Below are 22596 nucleotides of genomic sequence, written 5' to 3' on the forward strand. Positions count from 1 at the left end.
AGCCATAATTTTTTAGAAATGTCTTTGAAAGATACTTTAATAAAATGAAAAATCAAGCAGCATACAATGAGAAAAAATTTGAATTCATTTGTGGCAAAGGACTTATATGTTCTGCAAAAGACTATAAAAAAGAATTATAAATAATAAGAAAAGTCAATTAATAATGGACAAAGATTTGTAGAGACACTATATACATGAATATAGAAAAATGGAATAAGCCCATGAAAATATGCTCAGTATCATCAATCATTAGAGAAACGGAAACTAAACCAAGATGAGAAACTGCTACATACGGAGAAGAGCCAAAATTAGAAAACCTGACAATAACAATTTCAGAAAGGATGTGGAAAAACTGTAACATTCATAGGTTGCTAGTGAGAAGAGGTATTTGATTTTGGAAACCTGCTACTCCCAAACTCTGTGCATCTTACTTTAACCTCACAGTATTTTGCTAACATTTCATCACAGATGGATCACATCATACATGTCTATAGAATCAGAGTGCACTGCTTGAAAATTAGCATAGCTCCTAAAACTACGACTATGTCATTTTCTGTCACATTGATTGTTCTAGGAGATACCTTCAGGGTAGTTATTCAGTTCCTGGCTTAATCAATAAAACATATTCATAAATAATTTGTAACTGTCACGATTTATCAGAAAATGCTAAAGTAGAAGCAGTTTTCTTTCCTGAAGAAAAAAAGGTGATTTACTTACTGGTTGCATATAAATTTATGTGTTTGTTTAATATCTTGACTTATTTTGTCAGAGTGATCTGAATGTAGAAATCAAATTTATTTGAACTGAGTCTGTCTTTGGAATACAACCAATGTAAGAAAAAAACTAACTACTTTGAGGGAAAAAGATCACAAAGTATCATCTTAGAATGGTATGAAATGCAAATTAAGGAATACATTTGATATTTCAAACCCAATTAAATGCAACATGCAGTATTTTGGTAAAGTTGCAGAGAGAAATCAATTAGCAAGATATTTTAGGAAAAATTGGTGAATTAGTTTCCTATGGCTCCTGTAACAAATTATCATAATAAATTAAAACAACAGAAATTTATTCTTTCACAGTTCTAGAGGCCAAATGTCCAAAATAATTTCATTTGGTTGAAACTGATGTGTCAGCAGGGTTGTGTTGAAAGTTCTAAGAGAAAATTAGTTTCTTATCTCCTTCAGCATCTGCTGGCCATCTGATCCTTCACTACCGCCACACCGTTCCAGTTTATGCCTCTCTTACCACAAAGCCTTCCTCTGTTTTACAGAATATGTTTTATCTCCCTCTACTTGTGATTACATTCAGGACCCATCTGGAAAATCCATGTAATCTCTCATTATCCATTCATCATCTCAAGTATCTTCATTCAGTCACATCTGCATAGACCCTTTTTTCTTATAAAGTTGTTTACATGTAACAGGTAATTGGATATTATATACTTGGGGCTCAATTATTTTGCTTACCAAAACTGGTAGTTTTTTTAAGGATTGGAATTTATTTTTTGGTATCTTTCAGGTGGGAACAATGATAGCCCTCAGTTTTTCTTCACAGATATTTCTTACTTTCCTCCTTTCAGGCACTTAATATATCTGTTTTGTTTTGTTTTGTTTTCCCTAGTCAGCTGTTGCTAGATATATTTAAATGACTTTGGTCAATGGCATGTGCGTCACTTCTGTGATTCATCACATCTCCTATCATCTACTACAGTGACCAGTGCTTTAAAATGGAAGAGGCTCAGTCAGCCTGGGACTGTCATTGAAAGTGTCAGAACCCCCCTTTACTGTCCAGAAATAAAAATGAAGCATAATTTTACTCCCTCATTGACTTTTAAGCTGTATCTCTTTGAATTAAATTTTATTTTTTCTAGGGATATCAACATGCATTTTTAACTTACTAAAACCTACTTTGAGTTAATATTTATCATTTTATGTATAACTTATGTCGCATTTACACTCCCTCTCAGGGCTGCTACTGTTTTCATGAATATTATGCATATGCATTTTATAAATCCACTGATACAGTATTATCATATTTGCTTTACAAAGCCATATATTTTTAAAGAAAGTAAATAACTAATAAAATAGTATTTTGTATTTACCCAAACATTTGCTGTTATAACAGCTTTTCAGTCGTTCCTGTAGTTCTGAGTCTCCATTTGGTGTCCATGTTCATTAGACTCAGGGACTTCCTTCACATTTCCTGTGTGCAAGTCTAGCAATAAGTTCTCTCTATTCTTATTTTCCTGATTATTTTTTAATTTAATCTTCATTTTTGAAGAAGTTTTTTTCTGGATATAGATTTTTGGGTTGGCTTTTTTTTTTTTTTTCCCAGAAATGTGAACATACTGTTAGGTTTTTATGGTCTTTTCCTGTTTGTGATGAAAAGTCCTCCATTATTCATGTCATTCTTCCTTTGTATGTAATGTTTTTATTCTCTCCATTTTAAGCTTTTCGCTTTCATTGGTTTTCAAAAACTTGATATTAGTTACCTAATATGCATTTTTTTATTTCTCCTGCTTTCTATTTCCTGAGATTCTTGGCTATGTTAGTTTATATTTTTTGCCAAATGTGTAAATCTTAGTCATTACTTCCTCAAATATGCTTTTACACTTCCTTTCTCCACACTCCTCTATTTTTGAGGATTCGATTTTATGCAGATAATTTGATTATATCCAAACAATCACTGAGGCCCCGTTTCTTTTCTTGTTTTTGTTTTTAATGTTCTACCTTTCTGATATTTAGATTGGATAATTTCTATTGTTCCATCTCAAATACACTGACCACTTCTGCCATTTCAAATCTAAGGTCAATTCTGTCTGTTGTAGGTTCTGTTCAAGTATTGTACTTTTCAGTTCTCAAATTTTATTTGCTTGTTTTTGTAGTTCAATTTCCTAAAATTCCTTGTATGTTCATTCATTATAATAATGATAATTGTTTTTAAGTCCTTGAACATATTTGTAACAGCCCTTTCAATGGCTTTTCCTGCTTCAAGGGCCTTTCCAATACCTGGGTCATTTTGGAGGTTTTTTTAATTAACAATTTTGTAATTGTTTGTCACATTTTTCTGCTTCTTAACATGTTAAGTAATTGGTGATTTTGTATTCTGGGCATAGAGGACAAGTAGAAATTGTGTATTTTGTGGTCATCTTTTAAGGAATGTTGAGGGTTTGTTGGTTGGTTATTTTGTTTTTACTGTCAGGGAGTTAGTTTACTAATGGTAAAGTTGATCATTTTGAGATTTGTATTTAAGCTTTTTGGGGGGCATCCTTACTCTAGGGCTTAGTTATTGTATCAAATTGATCATTATTTAAACCAATTGCATAATATAAGACAGTCACCTTGTTTACAAAATGAAGCCATCAAAATTTCCAAGTCTCCTCTGGTACTAAAATTTTAATTCTTTTAATTTGAATATGTTTATTATAAACTTCTAGAAGACATTCAAAAACATTTTAAAGAAAATCCTATTAATCATGAAGGTTTTTCCCCCCTTTGGCATTGACAGATTAAGCAGCTGACTCTTGGTTTCAGCTCAGATTGTGATCTCAGAGTCCTGGGATGGAGCCTGCTTCAGGATTTTCTCTCTCCATCTGCTCTCCCTCACCCCAAGCTTGTTTGCTTTCTCACTTTCTAAAATAAACAAATAAATCTTAAAAAAAAGAATTATTGTGACTATATTATTCCTATAGAGTCATCTGCAGGCAACACTTGTACACAAGATGGCAGTGCAAAAAGATGGAAAGGACATGACATCATTAAACCATTTGAATTATCCATTAGTGAAATCTCTGGAGTATAGATGATGTGATATGACAACTCTAATTATTATTTAAGTGTATTGGACACACAATTTTCTATTGTGTCTTGCATCATTCCAACATCTACAAGCCTTCTCTTTTTCAGATTGAACAGTTTGAAGTAGCCACCAAATGGTAAATGTTTTATTTTATTTTTTTTTAGAAAAGGCCCATTTTCTTTTTATTTAAATATCCTAAATATATCATGAAGGAACATACACTGCACTTTAATGGTAAAAAGGTACAAGTTTATAACATCTTATAAAAACTACCATTTAAAAGTGATCTTGTTCATTTGATATTCCCCTCCCCCAATAGCAAAATAAGTATATTAAAAAAGAGAGAGAGAGAGAGAGAGGGAGGGAGAGGGCAGAGAGGAGGAGTTGGGAGGAGGGATTGTTAAGATAAAAGCCCCAGGACTGCAGCAGAGGTAAAGAGCATCTGGAGAGAGGGTTGGAAGTTGTGGCGGGACCCCCCACATCTCATTGAACCCTCCGATGTCAAGCCATAGGGCACAATCAGTAGCTACGTGATGAAAGAGGCTGTTGGGGGGGTGGGCGGAGAAGAGTTGGGGTGCAGGGAAGGGCAGGGCTGGTAGGGCCCGGTACAAGGCCCCCCCAGAACTGATGCTACTCTTTCCCAGGTCCCCAAATTCCATGTCCTGGTCTCTGAGAGCCTGCCCTAGCTCCCTTTCCCTTCACTCCAAATGCACCTGAGGCATCTGTCCAGTGCTAGACCCCACCAGCTGAGGAGGCCTGGGGCATTGGGCCCAGAAGCCTCTGCAGCGCTCTTCGTCTGTGGTTTCCCTGGGGTGTAAGTGGGGCTTCCGGGCCCTCTGGGAGGCTGACTCACTCCTTTCACCTCTTTGAACCTCTCTCCTCACACATCCTTGGCCCCAGAATCTCAGCACCTGGACAACTGAACTAACCACCTACCTGCTCCTGAGTTGCCTCCACACCCAATCCTTGGCAGGGGTGCTTCCGGTATGACTCTTTCCACATCTGCTCACAAATTCCCTCTCCCTCCCACCCCGGCAGGAGACTGAGGCTGTGGGGGGCCACAGCACACTGTGACCTAAGCGCGCATCTGCACACGTAGGGGCACAGGTCACTCAGGGGATTCTCGCCACACACACTCCGACCCTAAACAGATTGGCTGCAAGTGACAGGGAATGAAGCCTCCTATTTTCAAAAGTGCTCATGGGAGAAGTTTTCTAAATGTAGCTTCCTTCCAGGAATATATTCCCAGAGGTGAATGATAAATTCCAGCCCCAGCAGAGGTCTCTAACAGGCGAGGGGCTCGCTCACACATGGAAGATACCCAGCTTGTGGGGACCACAGGGCAGCTTCAGGGACTGAGGTCTAGGCCCTGGGCCATAGCAAATGCAGGTGCCAGCATAAAGCTACAGGAGCACAGGCAGCAAACACTGCCCAGTGTCTGTGCCAAAGGACCTCAGGAGCCGTGAGGGCAAGTCTGAAGGGTGCCACACCTTTCTTTCCCTGAAATCCTCACATTTCAGAGGTATAGAGTCCCCCACCCCCCTCCCTCACACCTAACAGCCAGGAGCTTTCTGCTGCTGTTCCTGCATCTAGGAAATGAAGTTACACTGCCTGAAGCTGGCATCTTAGATCCCCACTGACAGTGTGGTCAAGTTCACCAAGCCTCCATGATTATTCCATGATTACTCCCCACTATAGGTCAGGGCAGGCCACAGTGGGGGCCAAACAAACCCCAGAACCTTCCACAGCAGGCAGAGGATTTTTTATTTCACTTTAGAAAATTCATGTTTACAAGCTTTGGCTTGGGTTAAACACCCTTGGGTACCTTCAGTCCCCACCTATAACCTCAGCCAAGGGTCCAGGGACTAGCTTCCCTACCCAGGATTGCTGTAGGAACTTCCCCAAGATGCTCGTAGTCTCAGATTATTTACAGAGCTGAGGCTCTGAGGCTGCTGTCCCCTGATGCACTCTTCTGGTCTCCTGGGTCCACTCCTCCAGGAGGGGGACAGGTACAGATGGGGTGGTGGGACCATCAGACCAGAGGGGGTGCGCTCTTCGGTAAATTCTTCTGATCACTCCCACCACCCAGGGCCCCTCGCGCCTATAGAGAAAACTGCCCGTCGGAAGTCTTGGACTGGCACCTTTGGCACATCTGTTTGCGTCTGAGTAATTGATCTGTCCGAGAAAAACACTGATGACACCGTTCACACTGGTAGGGCTTTTTGCCACTGTGCACATGCTTGTGACGCTCCAGGTGGTACTTCTGGATGAAGCGCCTATCACATATATCACACTCAAATGGCTTCTCACCAGTATGAATACGATGTGCCTCTTGAGGTGGTAACTGCTCCTAAAGGCTCCAAAGCAGTGTTCACAAATAAAATTTTTGGGAATCTTTACTTGAAAAGAACCATTTTATTCCACTACCACCACCTTTTTAACAGTCTTCTTTGAATGAGAGGCCTCAGCCAAGCTGTCATCATCTTTGCGACTCCGGGACTTATCGCTGTCTTATCGGTGGCCCTGACTTGAGCACCTCAGCACATCAGGGCTACTTGCCCGCTCTCCATTCTCGGCCTGCTTGCTGGCAATCTGGCTTAGCATCATCTTCTTGCTGGCTGCAGTGGGAACCAAACTCACACCTGCTAGGCCTTCACAAGCCAGGAGACTTGCCTCCTTCATTTGACTGGAAGCTCCCTGAAGGCAAGGGCTGTGGCCTGTCTCCTTTCCTTCCCCTAGATCTCCCCCTGGTGTTTTGTTTTTTTTTTTTTAATGTTTTATTTATTTATTCATGAGAGTCAGAGAGAGAGAGAGAGAGAGAGGCAGAGGGAGAAGCAGGCTCCCCGCAGAGCAGGGAGCCCGATGCGGGACTCAATCCCAGGACTCTGGGATCATGACCTGAGCCGAAGGCAGACGCTTAACCATCTGAGCCACCCAGGCACCCTCCCCCTGGTGCTTAATACAGAGCTTGGCTCACTGGGTTGGTCAATATGTTGACTAGGGCAGCATTCAAGAGTGAAACTGCAAACACGTTTCCCAGTGATCTTGAAGGAGGAGGATTCTATAGCTTTTTACCTGAGCCATGCTGATTTCTCACTTAATGCAACCCCAAAGTTCAGGAGTTTCTTGATCCACCTTTCCTAAGACACTGTTGTTTGAAGAACTGTCACCAAATCACTGTAACAACTCCTTTGTGTCCCTTCAGTCCTGCTGCCATATTGAACTGCCTTTGTTTTCAAATAGATCTTAGTGTCCTCCAAAGGGAAGATAGATGTTCCAAGAATCCCTGGACTCTGCCTGGCTCCTGCCTATGATCTGAAGAAAAAGTCTGCTGGTCTTCCTTTTCCAACCGAATCCTCTCGTTGAAGTTCACGATCTGTTTCAGAAACCTGCCAGGCGCGGCCTCCCGCTGTCTCCACCCCCCACCCCCGGCGCGGCGCCTCCTCCAGGCCCCAGCACACCGTGCCAACACCATGCCAACCCCGTGGCCGCCGCTGCCCTGCCGGGACCGAGGCAAGTTTACAAACACCAACCCGGGGCCCGTTTCCCCGGAAGCAATTCCCCCTCCCCTCGTCCTCTCAGCCGAAGAGCAATATCCACTCAAAATGGTAAATGTTTTAGATCAGCCCTTTAAATTTAAATAAGGAATGATGTTTTAATAAGTATTCTAATATTTAGTATTTAAACTTTAAATTCAGCTTATTTATATGTAAGTCTAAATGTACTTAAAGAAAAATAAGCAAATCTTAGATTTATTTTAAATGTCAAGTTTATACTGTTTCTGTAAACTAAAGTACGGAAATATTAATTTTTCCCAAGTTCATGTAGATGATAATGAATAGACTCATAATAGCTACTCAGAACTCTTCGATTCATACCTTGTTCTCTCAACCACTATATCATCCTACTGTGGCCATGGAGCAGAGTCATGTGGCTTACTCACTGTGTAGTACAGCTTAATAAAGGATTTCTAAGAGTTGCCAGAGAATAAGGTGAAAGGATAAGTTATAGAATGTATGTGTATTATACTAAATTTTAAAAATTAAATTTGTCTTCTTCCTAGAGAATGAGAGTCAGATAGTGTATGCTGTTTCCAGATTCCTTGAGTACAAAAACTATCATTGTTGAAAATGTGTTCAGTGGGAAGAATAGACGAGGATAATTTTGAACAGTATATGAAGGGACACATCTGAACCCAATCATTTTTTCTAAGCTCAAGCTGACAAAAATCAAACCTCATTCCTACTTCTCTGAATTACTTAATTTCCTTTTTTTTTAAAGATTTTTATTTATTTATTGAGAGAGAGAGAGAATGGTAGAGAGAGAGCATGAGATGGAGGAAGGTCAGAGGGAGAAGCAGACTCCCTGCTGAGCAGGGAGACCGATGTGGGACTCGATCCCGGGACCCGAGGATCATGACCTGAGCCGAAGGCAGTCGCTTAACCAACTGAGCCACCCAGGCACCCTGAATTACTTAATTTCCTTAAAAAATGGGAAAAGCATAACTGTTTGTTCACCTCAACCAGTAAGGGAAGAATAAATCAGAAGAGATAAGTATATAATCAGTAATGCAGACCTGTCCCAGCAGTGCTATAGCTAAATAGATGGTGATGGGAGTACTCCATAAAAACCAGAACATGCACAAAATAATAGTGATCAAAGAGTAAACGAATTCTGGACCAACAAAACATTTGGCTCGGGTAGCTTTGGCTTTTCTTCTTACCATAGACAGGATCCACACGGAGTGGAATCAGAGGCTAAATATTTTTCAGTTGATAGGCTTAGTACTTGGCAATGCCTTTGCAAACAAGTCCCACAGTGGAGCATGAGAAAGGTTAACAAAGGAGATCCCAAAATGAGAGCAGAAGAGTAACCCAATTTCAGTATCTCATCTGCAGATATCTGGGAAAACAATGATGGCAAGGATATGGTTAGGAAATATGGTCCTGGAAAAAATAAAATACTAATTATTTTAGCTATCTGTAACTTAAGGCAAACTTGCTAAACATTTGCCTAAACCCAATTGGATAAACATTGGCTTAAACACAATTATAGCAATAATTACACTCAGTATAATGCATTACAGACCTCAATTAAACAAAGATGGTCAATGTAGATAAAGAGAAAAGCCCACTCACATGTTATTTTTTAAGGGCAATCTTTAAATATAAGAACAGAAAATGTTTGAAAGTAGAGTATAGGGAAAAGTTACACTTTTAAAACATTTGCTAATACAACTATGTAATATGGCATAAGGTTAACCTTAAAACAAAAATCAAATGAGAGATAAAGATTATAATTGTGAAAGGATCGTTTCAACAGGAATACATAACAGTTCGAAGTGTGTGCAATTAACAACATAGTTGTCACATATAATAATAAAGTATATAAAGTGAAGCAATTAGAAGTGAAAGTAGAGACAAATCTATATTTTGATATTTCTAAACAGCTCTCCTTTTAAGTGATGGAAAAAAACCCTTATAATATACATTAAACAACATGAATAAAAAGATTTCATTGAAGTATGTAGGTACTTTTCAAAGGCACATGTACCATTTACCAGAATACATCATATTCTGAATCATAAGGAAAGTTTCAATAAATTTAGAAATGGTTTATACAGTTCCCTGATGACTGGAAACTTAAATCAGATGTCAATAACAAAGAATCATTAGAACAAATGTCCAGAAATTTGGAAATTAAATTACACTCTAGTGTACACAATAGATTAATGGACAAATAACGGTGAAAAATTAAACCCCAATTTAAAAGCTTAAAAGCAGAGATTGACAGAATACAGGGGGAAAAAAACAAGATTCAGCTATATGTAGTGTTTAAAAAGCAAATTTAAGTATAAAGAATCAAATAAGTTAAAAGAAAAAGAGTGGGAAAAGATATATCATGACAACATTAATCAAGGGAAAGATAAATTATGCTGATTTTAGACAAAACTGATTTTACAAAAAGAAAAATAGGCATAAAGAAGAGCACTGTATAACAATAATTCTCCAAGAAAACATAGCAATTCTAAACTTGTATATAACTACAGAGCATCAAATTGGAAACAGGTAGAACATTTTACAAAATCCAAACCAAAATCCAAAAACCAAAACAAAATCCAACACCTTTTCATGTTAAAAACAAACAAACAAAACACTTAGAAAGCCAATAAAAGATAACTTCCTTAACAAGATAAAGGGCATCTACAAAATCTCACAGCTACCATCAAACTTAATAATGAAAGAATTGATGCCAATGCCGTAATATAAGGAACAAAGAATATTCACTCTTGAGCTTCTGTTCAACGTTATGCTTGAAAAGGAAACTTACTAGAGTTGGACAGAAAGAGTAAAACCATCTTTACAAATGACTTGATTGTATATATAGAATAGATTGTATGTATAGAATAACCTGTGGAGCCCACTACAGAACTGTAGAACAGCCACACAGTGCACTTCCAATAACATATCAGTCAAACCAAGATGCAAGAGAAATTTTAAAATTTTGAGTACAATTAAAATGTGACTTAAATTTGTGGGATACAACCCAAAAAATATTTAGAGAAAATTTATAACATTGAATACCTATAATAGAAGATATAAATACTCTAAAATAAATAACCTAAGTTTCTACCTCAGGAAACCACAGAAAAAGTTCAATTTAGGTCTAAAGAAGGCAAAAGAAAATAAATAATAAAAATACAGCCCAAAACAATGAAAATGTGGCAGGAAACAATGGAGAAAAAATATTAAAAGCTATTTCTTTAAAAAGATTAATGAAATTAAAAAATCTCTACCTATGCTAGAAAAAAAAAGGAAACTCAAATTCCTAATATGAAAAATGGTCATTATTACTGATTTAATATACATTAAAATGATAAAAATATAAAAAACAAATGTGTGCCCACAATTTTGATAAATTGCTTGAAAAAGACCAATTCCTTTAAATACTGATACTACTAAAACTTATAGAAAGAGAAATTGATAACCTTAAATAAGCCTGTGTATTAAAGAAACTGAATGATTAATAACATTTGAAAGAAGAAAGCACAAGATGATTTACTAGTAAATTCTAACAAATACATAAGGAAATTTTTACCAATTCTTTGCAATGTTTCTGTAAGATGCAAGAAGAAACACTTCTAACCCATCCTACAAGTCCAACATTACCCTAATACCAAATACCTATGAAACATTACAAGAAAAAAAAAAAACTACAGATCAGTATCTTTCATGAACATAAGTTCAGAATTCCTCAAGAAAATATTAGTAAATTGAATTCAACAATTTATAATACATATTTTAATAAAATATAAATATATATATATACATAGTGACCAAGTGACATTTAAAATCATTCTATGTAATCTACCACATCAAGTAAGGAGGAACAAATGATAGTAGCAACTCATGAAGAAAAAGCATTTGCCAAAAACTAAAAACTATTTATAATAGAAACTCTCAACAAACTAGAAATAAAGAGGAACTTCCTCAATTTGATTTAAAAAAAAAAACCTGCAATAAAAGCTAAAGCTAACATTATACATAATATTGAGATACTACACAATTGTCCTCTAAGAACATGTTCAAGGCAAAATTTTCTTCTCTCACCACTCCTATTCAACATTATACAGAAACTCTTAGCTAGTGAAGTATGCTAGAAAAAAAAATAAAGGTATACAGATTAAAAAAAAACTATTTTATTCACAGAAGATGTCATGGTGTAGAAAATCCTGAAAATTGTGAGTGATTATAGCAAGGTCACAAGTTATAATACTAATATTATAAAAAAAATTAAGTGCTTTCTTATATAACTGCAATGGGTAATGGAACAAAAATATTTTTTATAATAGTACCCTAAAATGAAATAGTTACAAATTTAACAAAATATGTGCTGGATCTATATGTAGAAAAGTATAAACTCTGATGAAAAAATCAAAAAGACCCAGATAAGAGATATTCTATGTTCATGTAATAGAAGACTCAACAATGTTAAGATGTTAATTCTTCACAGTTTGATCTATAGATTCAGTGCCAATTCCTATCAAAATTTCAGAAAGCTATTATGTAGACAATGACAGACTTATTTTAAAGATTATATGGAAAGTAAATAGACTTAGACCAATCCAATACAACAAAATCAGAAGACTCAGACTTCTTGATTTCAAGATTTACTGCAAATCTACAGTAAGACAGGAGAGCATTTGTAAAAGAATAGACAAGTAAATCAAAATAATAGATTAGAGAGCCCTGAAATGGACCTACACCAAAATAGTCAAGTGATCTTTAACAAAGACCATAAAAAACCAAAATACAAAACCCCACCCAACCAACAAACAAAAAACCTAATTGGAAAATTACAGTCTTTTCAACAAGTAGTGCTGGAATAATGGTACATTTATATGTAAAAACAAACAAACAAAAAACCATACCCAAAAACCAAAGAAAAACCTAGACAAAGACTTCATTCCCTTAAAAAAAATAATACAAAATGGTTCGTAGATCTAAATATAAAGTGCAAAACTATAACACTTATAGAAGAAAACATGGGAAAAATCTGAACAAACATCTCACCAAGGAAGATATGCAATAAACAAGTAAACTTGGTGGTTTAGGAAAGATTAAGTCTGCAAATCCTCCTAAGATGTTTACGTGATTTCTAATCAAGGGGAAAAGACCCTCATCTTTAAAAATTTCTGTAAATATGGTGTATATAGGACTATGTAAAAAAAAATCAAAAACTCTCATACAGAGAACTAACTGATGGTTGGGAGAGGGTAGGAAGGGGTATGGGAGAGGACAAAATGAGTGAAGAAGAGTGGGAGATAAAGGCTTCCAATTACGGAATGAGTAAGTCACAGGAATAAAAGGCAATATAGTCAATGATATTGTAAAAGGGTTGTATGGTGCCAGATTGTAGCTACACTTGGAGTGAGAATAGCATAATGTATACAGAATTTGAATTACTATGTTGCACACCTGAAACTAATATAACATTGTGTATCAACTATACTCATATACAAAAATAAATTATGCGGTTATAATGACCAAAAAAAACCCTGTCATGACACCAATATTCTTTTAGAATTCGTTGAAAGCTATTATGTGGTGAAACAAAGTAGGATAAAATTGTGCTTTAAAAAATGTTAAAAACTCTACAGCCCTAAGAGACAATTTTTCTATTTTATGTTTATTTGGGAATTAATCTAGTTTTATGCAAGTTTTCCTTATGTGGTATTCAAGAATGCATCCCTTACATAAAATATGCCATTCTCATATTTTTTTATTTGATTCTTTCTCTAAACATTTACATCTAGCCAAAATGTGAAACTTTAGTTTCCAAGCCCTGATATTTCTCATAGGAGTTCATTTTAAACTTAAAGTGAAAGATGAAGTTAATCTTTGGTATAGCAATTACTATGTATATCACTATATCCTATAAATATTTTCTGGAACATAGTATAAAAAGCTTCTTGAAATATAGTTGCTTTCTCTTATACTACATGAATTTTACACAATGATACATCAAAAGAATAGGAAAAAAAGAAAAAATATGTAAATTATCTAATCAATACAACTAATATAGACTATATCTTTCTCATACTATTTTTCCACAAAGAGGAAAAGCACAAAAATTAGAATAAACCATTGTGCATTTTAATAGAACGTTCACTAATGGTCATTATCAGATTTTCCAGTCCCCTTTTTGAGAGCTTTATCAATTACCCTTTATAAATCTTTCTGCTATTTTCCATTACAATGTACTCAAATGCTTTTAACAGCTTTATTAAGTTATACCTAATGTATTATAAGCTGAACATATTTAAAGCATATTATTTCATAATTTTTAACATGTATGCACTCATGAAATCATTTATATATTTGGTAAACATATCAGTCTCCCAAGTTTATAGACACATACACACATACACCCACACATGCATGTATACACCACACACATGCACTCATGCACACACACGTGTATATATATATGTATCTCTTTCTGGATCTTTTGTTCTGTTCTATTGATCTATTCCATTGTTCAGTTGTCTCTGTTCTGTTCTGCCTTATTCCATTGTTTGCCTTTATGACAATACCTCGCTGTATTCATTAGCGTAGTGTTTGTTTTTTTTTTTTTTTAGTTTCAGAGGTAGAATTTAGTGATTCATCAGTTGCATATAACACCCAGTGCTCATTACTTCAAGTGCCCTCCTTAATGCCCATCACCCAATTATCCCTTTCTCCCACCACTGCCCTCCTAGAGTTCAGTGTCTCATATGGTTTACCTCCTTCTTAATTTTCATCTTCTTTTATTTTTTGTTCCCTTCCCCTATGTTCATTTGTTTTGTTTCTTCAGTTTCACATATGAGTGAAATCATATGGTATTTGTCTTTCTCTGACTGACTTATTTCACTTAGCATAATATACTCTAGTTTTATCCACATCATTGCAAATGGCAAGATTTCAAAAAAAAAGATTTCATTCTTGATTAGTGTAGTTTTATAATAAATCTTGAAATTATGGATAGTTCCAAATGTATTCTTCAGATTTTTTGGCTCATCAAAGTTTTTTGCATTTTCATATAAATTCTAGAATTAACTTGTCAAGTTAAAAAAAAACTTGCTTGAAGTTTGGTGGGATTATATTGACTATAGATGAATATGGGAAGAATTAATATCTTAGCAATATTGTGTCTCTAAACCAATAGACCTTGTGTATATTTCCATTTATTTAAGTAGTTGTATTTAAGTACTTGTCCATTTTTCTCAGCTTTTCTTATGCTTTGTAGTCATAGTGTATAGTTCTTATACATATTTATTTGATTTATTCCAAAATATTCCAGATTTTTTGATATTGTATTTTTTCAAGACCAATTTGTTCTTACTTGTGTATAGAAATACAGTTGATTTTCTATATCAGTATAGTATCCTGCAAACTTACTAATTCACTTATTAATCCTAGCAGCATTTTTTGCACATTCCATAGGACTTTCTGTGTACACAGTCATTGTACATCTTCTACAAATAAAGACAATTTTATTTCTTCCCTTGCAATCTCGATTACATTTATTTGTTTAGATAGTTAATTGCCCTGTTGAAAATCTTCAGTATGATGTTGAACGTAAATGGTGACACAGGCATTCTTACTTTGCTCCTGATCTTAGAAAGAATTTTACCAGATCTAGTTTTCATAGATGCCCTTTATCAAGTCCAGGAAATTTCCTCTATTTCTTGTTGGCAAATATATATTTTTTTAATTTCCAATAAAGGATATTAGCTAGGGGCAGCTGGGTGGCTCAGTCATTAAGTGTCTGCCTTCAGCTCAGATCATGATCTCAGGGTCCTGGTATCGAGCCCTGCATCAGGGTCCCTGCTCCATGAGAAGTCTGCTTCTCCCTCTCCCACTCCCCTGCTTGTGTTCCCTCTCTCTCTGTCTCTCTCTCTGTCAAAAAATAAATAAAATCTTTGAAAAAAAAGATGTTAGCTAATTTCAAATGTTTTCTGTTTCTACTGAGATGACTACATGCCCCCCCTTTTTTAGTTTGTTAATATAGAGAACTACATTTATTTTTAATGCTAATGTAACATTGTATTCCTAGGATAAAATCCACTTGTTAATGATGTATTTAACTTTTCATATATCATTGGATTAAGAATCCAAGTAAACATTGTTAAGAATATTTGCATCTATGTTAATGGGAAATACTGACCTGTAGTTTTTTTCCTTGTAATGCTTTGTCTAAGTTTGGTATTAGAGTAATGTTGCTTATAATGGACAACTTAATCAATAAGTTTTCATGTCATCCATTTCTATAATTCTCATCTAACTTTTAAAGTCATGATTTGTGCTTCTGATGTCATTAAATATTAATTTCATATTATGTTTATAACACTAAAAATTGTATGTAATGTAGAGTCTCAACTGCCCATCTTATAAACATATTTGACACAAATTCGCACTAACAAAAAAAACTAAGCATATGAACTATGTTTGTATTCTGTTTTCAAAAGTAAAATAACCTCTTCCACCATATTAACTCTAAAATGCCCCAAAGTCTCATTTTAAGTACTTAAGAAACTCTGCATCTTTGATATACATGAAGTATTGGAAAGGAAAATCTCTAATTCCAGCAGTGTATGTTATGGACTAAAATATGCCCTCCTTCCTCCAATTCATAGTGTTGTGGAGTTGCCAAGCATAGAAGTAGAATTCAGGTGAAAGTGTAAAAGAAGTGATGCAAATAAGTAATTTTAATGATTCTCCTAATGTGTCCCCATAGCAGTTAGGCTGGAAAGAATGGTAAAAGAAGATATTAGATAGAAACAATAAAAAGTTAAAGAAGACCAATGGGTAAAAGTCTTAGTAAAGTAACAAGTTTTTTGGAGTCAGTGATTTGTGAATGACTTGAAATTTAGAAAATATTAGTAAAGAGTTGAGTGCTAGAAATTGAGTTGATGAAGGAGATAAAATTTGGGGAAATTATAAGAAAAAATGAATAATCATAGGAGTGAGTAGTTTAGAAAAGTGTGAGTAGTATTTGGAAGAGAGATAGTCATGAAACTGAGGTGACAGTTACTGAAAGGACTATCTTTGTGGATCTTAAAATCCCTGAGATATACAACAGGAATAATGCTAAAAACAGCAACAGAGAAGCCTACAAGGAATTCTAGGTGGTAACTCAAGAATCAATAGATAACTACAACAAGGAGAAATCATCGATTGTATAGTCTAATGAGGAGAGAGTCAAAGTATTCTAAGATGGGTGGATGGAAAGCAGTCTAGAAAGATAAATTACAATGAGTAGAAAAGAGGGCACCTCCCCACCAGCACCAATTGTAGAAGAGAATTGTGGGTCAGAATAATGACTAATAATCAAACAGTAAGTTTGATACTATTTAATAACAAAGTCTCATTACTTCATACTTACCTATATGTTATATGTCTATTTAAAAACAATTTTGATGGACATAAATTATATCTTCTGCAATTATCTGGATGGTTTAGAAAATGTTACTTAAAAGTACTTAAAAGTTTATGATATTTGCATTCTGTATGGTTTTGTGTTTAGCAAACATTCTCCCAATTGATGTATACTTTAAAACGGGATGTTCATAAAGATCAATTTTATTTGAATATTATATTTAACATGGAAGTCAAGTAGAAAGTGTTAAAAGCAAAATAATACTTAATGTTCTCTAGATAACTTTCAAATATCAAAAAAGTACAATATTTTGAAACTTTTCTCAAGGGTTTATACCAATATGATAATATTGTATCCTTTATGTTTCCAGGATGGTTTTTATTTTTGAAATATTTCTGGAAATTGTATAATTATTACATTTTACACATTTATAAAGACACAGTTGCGATTCCATGGAAAATGATTGTTGAGAGATCAATGGTCTTAAAATGATGAGTTATAGTTTTATAGAGATTTGATGCAAATAATCATCTTAGTTGATACCGACTACAGTTCAAGCAGTGCTTATTCTAGTTATGAATTGTTGTCTTTAAAAACAATCTCTGAAAGAGAGGGAAAAAATTACAGCAATTGCTCCAAGACACTAAGATATTTATTTCTGGTGCTTAAATTGTCATATAACTTTTAACAAAAAGCCACTACTGAAATATCTTTTTGGTTAATATGGTTCACAGGCAGATGCTTTCATCCAGTTCTGAATTCCCAATTGAAAGAGACACAATTCCTGGGGCCCTGAGGTGGGTACACTGAAGCAACAGCTCGTTTCACCATGGATGATGAGGTAACAAGCAATTTGTTTCACTTTTGCTTTCAAACCATTTTTTTCTATGAGACCAGTTGGATCTGGTTGTTTTCTTGTTGTCTTTCAGTGTTATGATATATCTCATCATAACATTTGTTTCAGAGAGTACTTTGATTTTTTTAGGAGGTCATGAGGCTAGGTGTCAGTAGGCCTGAGGAAGGGACATGTTCCAAGAGAGAGACGGAAAGAGTCAGACAGTGAGGGGGAAAGAGAGGAAATGAAAGCACACATGAAGGAACAGTGCTGGCTTCAGTTATTGATTGACAGAAGGGGTTGCAACAAAGCAGTGATCATCATTATATAAATGATTTTGTTGAAAATGGAAACCATTCTTAAAAAGTTTCTGATACACAGAATTTGCTCATAAATATTTAATTGAATTAATCATAGGGTAAGTAAACACTATTTTACAGCACACTTTTGTAAAAACTACTAAAAGTAGCACATTTAAAAAAATAGAAACTTTAGGTAACTTGGGACTAATTTTGCTATTTGTAGAGATGAACTTATTATCTGTGAAAAGATTTTTTTTTAACCTAGTCCATAAGTGAGCACAGAATGATGGTCCACAATCTAAGGAGCAATGAATGCTACTTCAATGTAAATTCAGCTCTTGCCCACAGCAGAATTTTCAGTTCAAACAGAAATCTCACAGAAACTTATTGAAAGAAAATTAATGCCCGGTGCAATAGGAAGAAAAACAAAAGAGAACTTTTCGAAATATGAGTGCTCTAGGGTTAACAAGGCTATGTAGCATTTTACACTAGGATTCAGTGTGTTGAGTTCACATTATTCTACATACATAGCTGTTATAAATTAGGAAGTCATCTAAACTCTAGACAAGAAGAGAAAAAGTACACCTCAATTATAGGTAAACTTTCTTAGGGTTCTCAAAATATGTTTATCTTCCTGACTAAATTGCAAATTGCCTGGTCTTTATTGGACTGAACCACCTCTCCATGGATATAGCATCCAGCGTTTATTGCTGTATTCTAAAATGGTTTATGGGAGACATTTCTCCATGCATCTCTCATACTGGGTTACACTCTATCTCTGATGAGTCTACTAATGCATACCCTTCTAGCTCCTGAAGTGGAGGGTTCTCATCTCTAATCCTTCCCTCTTTGACACAGTGGGATTGCGGAAGTGCTACTCTGTTTTCCAGAGGCATTCTGCTTGCTTTTCTTGAGATCTAATCCTACGCATCTGCGTGTGTGTGTGTGTGTGTGTGTGTGTGTGTGTGTGTGTGTATCTAGAGAGGTGGGTAGTTTGATTATTAGACTCAGTTTTCTACATCTTTCTTCTCATCAGGATTTTGGCCTTCATTCTATAATTTTGTACTCTAGCACCAAATAAATACCTGTATCTTTTCTGATTTCTCTATACCTAGCAGAGAACCTTTGCTGTGTTTTAGGCCCAGATTGCCAAGTACCCCTGTGGAAAACAAGTTACTTCAGAATGTCATTTCAGTTTTCTGGCATAATCTCTTCACCAGAAATTTGGCCCCTCTCTATCAGAGGCTTCAGTATTTCTCTGTCTTTAAACAGATTGTCTTAATGCAGCTTTTCTAGTTTTTTTGGGGGGGGGTTCACAGTTTACTCTGTTCTGTGCTATAGCAGAGGTCTCACCAAATTTGTTTCTAAAATGAAAAATATAGGTAAACATCCAGAAAATTTGGTAACAGATAAAAACATCTTAATGGCTTCATTACCAGCAAGTGGCACATAGCCAATGTTTGTTCCCTTTGACTCTGAAGAGAGGGTGATGAACTGTCCCTATTTGCCTGGGATTTGTGAAGTTCTCAGGATGTTGGACTATCAATGCTACAGCCGGAAGATACTTGGCAAATCAAGATGAGTTGGTTAACCTAAAGTGAGAGCCTACCAACATATTGATTTTTAATGTGGGAAAATCATGGGGACTTCCAGTATTTTAGCTCTTATTGCTTCTATTTTATGCCAATGTCATGTGACAGAGCAACAAAATAATTTTCCAAGAAAGATTCATCCTCACTCCTTGCTTCTTTCCATGGAGAACATTACAAGTACTTTTTTAGGACAAATAATACTCACTTTTTTTTTTAACTTTTACTATCAGATACTGTCAATTTCATAATCACTTATACTCTTCTGCAGAGCATAGCAAAACCCTGAGTTTTTAAACCCAGCACCTTCACTGATGAGTTATGAGACTTTGGATAAATTACAGAATCTTTGTGTCTTCATTGGTAACATATGATTTATATCTGTTTATTATACATTTTAAATGTGTTAGTATCTGTAAACCACTTAAAACAATACCTATCATACAATAAATATTATATAAGTACTGATTAAGTAAATAAAATAAAAACAAATGCAACCTTTCCTTTTAAATTTTGATAAATCGTTCCTCATCGTAAATTGCAGGCATAGTTATTTCTGCTCTCCGTTTGAATTTAAAGTATTTGTTTTTATATGAAATTTCATATGGCTATAGCCTATAACAAGTTTTAATTTCCACAAAGTGTTATGTGTTTGTATTAAACTAGTATTGCCCAGGTTATTCAGGGAATCACACAGGGATCATTAAAAATTCCACATGAATGTGTATCTATTTATATGCTTCTTGAGGGCACCATCATTCATGCTCATGAGTTTTACTACTACATTTATGCTGACATCTTCTAAATCTACTTTTCAGTATCTGCTGACCCAGTGCTGACTCTCCCTTTGCACCATTGTCTTTATGACATTTGAGTGTGGAATAGATGTCACCTGCAGTAACTCTCCTAATATGAGCATCCAGAATTGCTGCTTGTAGGCATTTTCTGGTACACCTGGTCTGATGCTTTCCATGACAGTGGTTTATCATAGCAATATGATTTTTTTTGTCTTGCTCTCATTCTACTTATCTATAGAAATATTTTTGAAAAAAGTATATTTCTTATTTCTTGATGCAACATTTAGAGTTAAGGTTTATGATGAACAGTTCAGTCTTCATTGGTCTATTAAAATTTATATGGCTCCAGAATGATCGTATAATTAAAATGAAACAGAAATTCAGTTTTCAATTTCATAAAAGCATCAGTTTTAGAAAAGCAATCAGACTTTAATGAATACAAGAAAGATACCCAACATGCAGTCACCAATTGCTTTTATTTGACCATTTACTTGGTAAGTCTTAAAGAAAAATCAAATACATCAATGAGTAGTGACTAAAATTAATGATTGACACGTGTTCATATCTTCTCTACATAATGTAATTGTCAAACTCAGAAAAAAATCGGTTTCTATAAAAAAAATTCAAATGTCATGTTTTGCCAAATAAATTGGTTAAATTCAATCCATTTTCTGACACGATGTTGTAGAATTCTACTAACATCATTGGACATTTTTACATGCCATTTTTTCCTCACAGGATTCAAATTATGTTAATAAACTATTACCTTATCTCAATATGCTTCATTAATCTTAATAACCGATAATTGAAATTTAAAAATTATTTTAAACAGAACTATAACCATGAGTTTACAAGGTATTTAAGAAAAAAATTCCTGCCAATGATTAATCTGCTCTTAAACAAAGACACCACAGCAGATTAAATACTGCTGTTCAGTTCTGAAATTATGGGGATGCAAAGGCTTCCAAAAGAGGTAGTATTTTGCTCTGATTAGATGTGCTGGTATTGAAATGCCAAAAATGAACATTTTCAACAGTGAACATTAATTCAGCATTTCAAATTAAAGTATCACTAATATGTTATAAAATTTGCAATTATTAAAATCTAGACTGAGATGATGACTTGAAAATTTGGACACAAATCTGGGAGGTTCTATTTATGTATTACCAATATTTTCACAGAATTAATAACATATTCGGTTGGAGTAACGTTTACCTACTTAGGATTTGGTGACTGCAAGATATATAACTAAATCTAGTATCAGAAATGTATTATTTGCAAATAGAAAAGGAAAATGTTAATACCCTTAAAAATTAGAAAAAAATTAATATATACTATAGTCATCACACTTTATTTACTCAGTATTCTTTGCTTTACCACTGCTGTTACATCACTATGTCTCTGAATAACCTCTAGCTTCTTTGGTTAATAAAGTAGGGTATATTTCTTTAACAGGAGAAATAAAGTCATGCACACATGTCCAATTTTTACCAGTAGATGGCTCTCCTGGCGTTTTCACCTACTAAAGAATTTATATTGGTTGAAATGCCAAATCAAAATAATATTAAGTATAAATATGTATTCTGTACTTTGTGCCAAGATTAATATACATATTCACTTCCATCTAAGGAACTTTTACAACCTTCTTGAAATTCATTGGAAAGCTAATACAATTACAAGCACTTTTCAAATAAAAACATACATTAGAAACAATTTTCTGTCTATACTGTATTTTTTCACTAATTGAAGAAGACAGATTGCAGTTTCCATGCCTGTTTCTACAGAAATTTCAGAAAAGAAGTTTTCATATGACCAGTCAGAAAATTAAAAACTGAACACAGATGAGCATTGAATTATTCAAATTTATTCTTTTAAAATTTCATTTTAAAATACTAACATGCTAACATTAGTTTTCAATAATTTTATATGAGTTATTAACATGACTCAATTTTAATAGCCTTTGGACTGTGGCTTTATAGGAAGTAGAGAGATCTCCTTGAGCCCCAGTAAAATGTTAGCAACAGGGGCCAAAAAATAAACCTATATTATTGTTGATCCCTATAGAGCCAAGGGGAAGTCCTACTGCCTAGAAGATAAAAAGCTAATCAGATAACTACCAAAGAGAATTTCTATAAAATTAAGATTTTTTTACTGCTCTTCTTTTTTAAGATTTGGTGTATTTTAAGAAATAAATGTATTTTGAAGTTGTTGATTTCTAAAAGTCATGGCAAATTACTTTGGATTTAGCCATGAATAATTTCACAGATTGCATTCCCTCCTGACATGTAGGACTTCTATTAATTTATTTTTACCATCTATTTTAAAGTTTATATACATACTTATTCTATTAT

The 22596-nt window shown here is 34.7% G+C and overlaps 1 pseudogene; it reads right to left on the bottom strand.

Moving 5' to 3' along the window:
- Positions 1-5902: 5902 nt before the first annotated feature.
- Positions 5903-6483, bottom strand: LOC113918420 (annotated as a pseudogene).
- Positions 6484-22596: the final 16113 nt, after the last annotated feature.

Source organism: Zalophus californianus, chromosome 1, assembly GCF_009762305.2.
Source record: "Zalophus californianus isolate mZalCal1 chromosome 1, mZalCal1.pri.v2, whole genome shotgun sequence".
In the NCBI taxonomy this organism is placed as follows: domain Eukaryota; kingdom Metazoa; phylum Chordata; class Mammalia; order Carnivora; family Otariidae; genus Zalophus; species Zalophus californianus.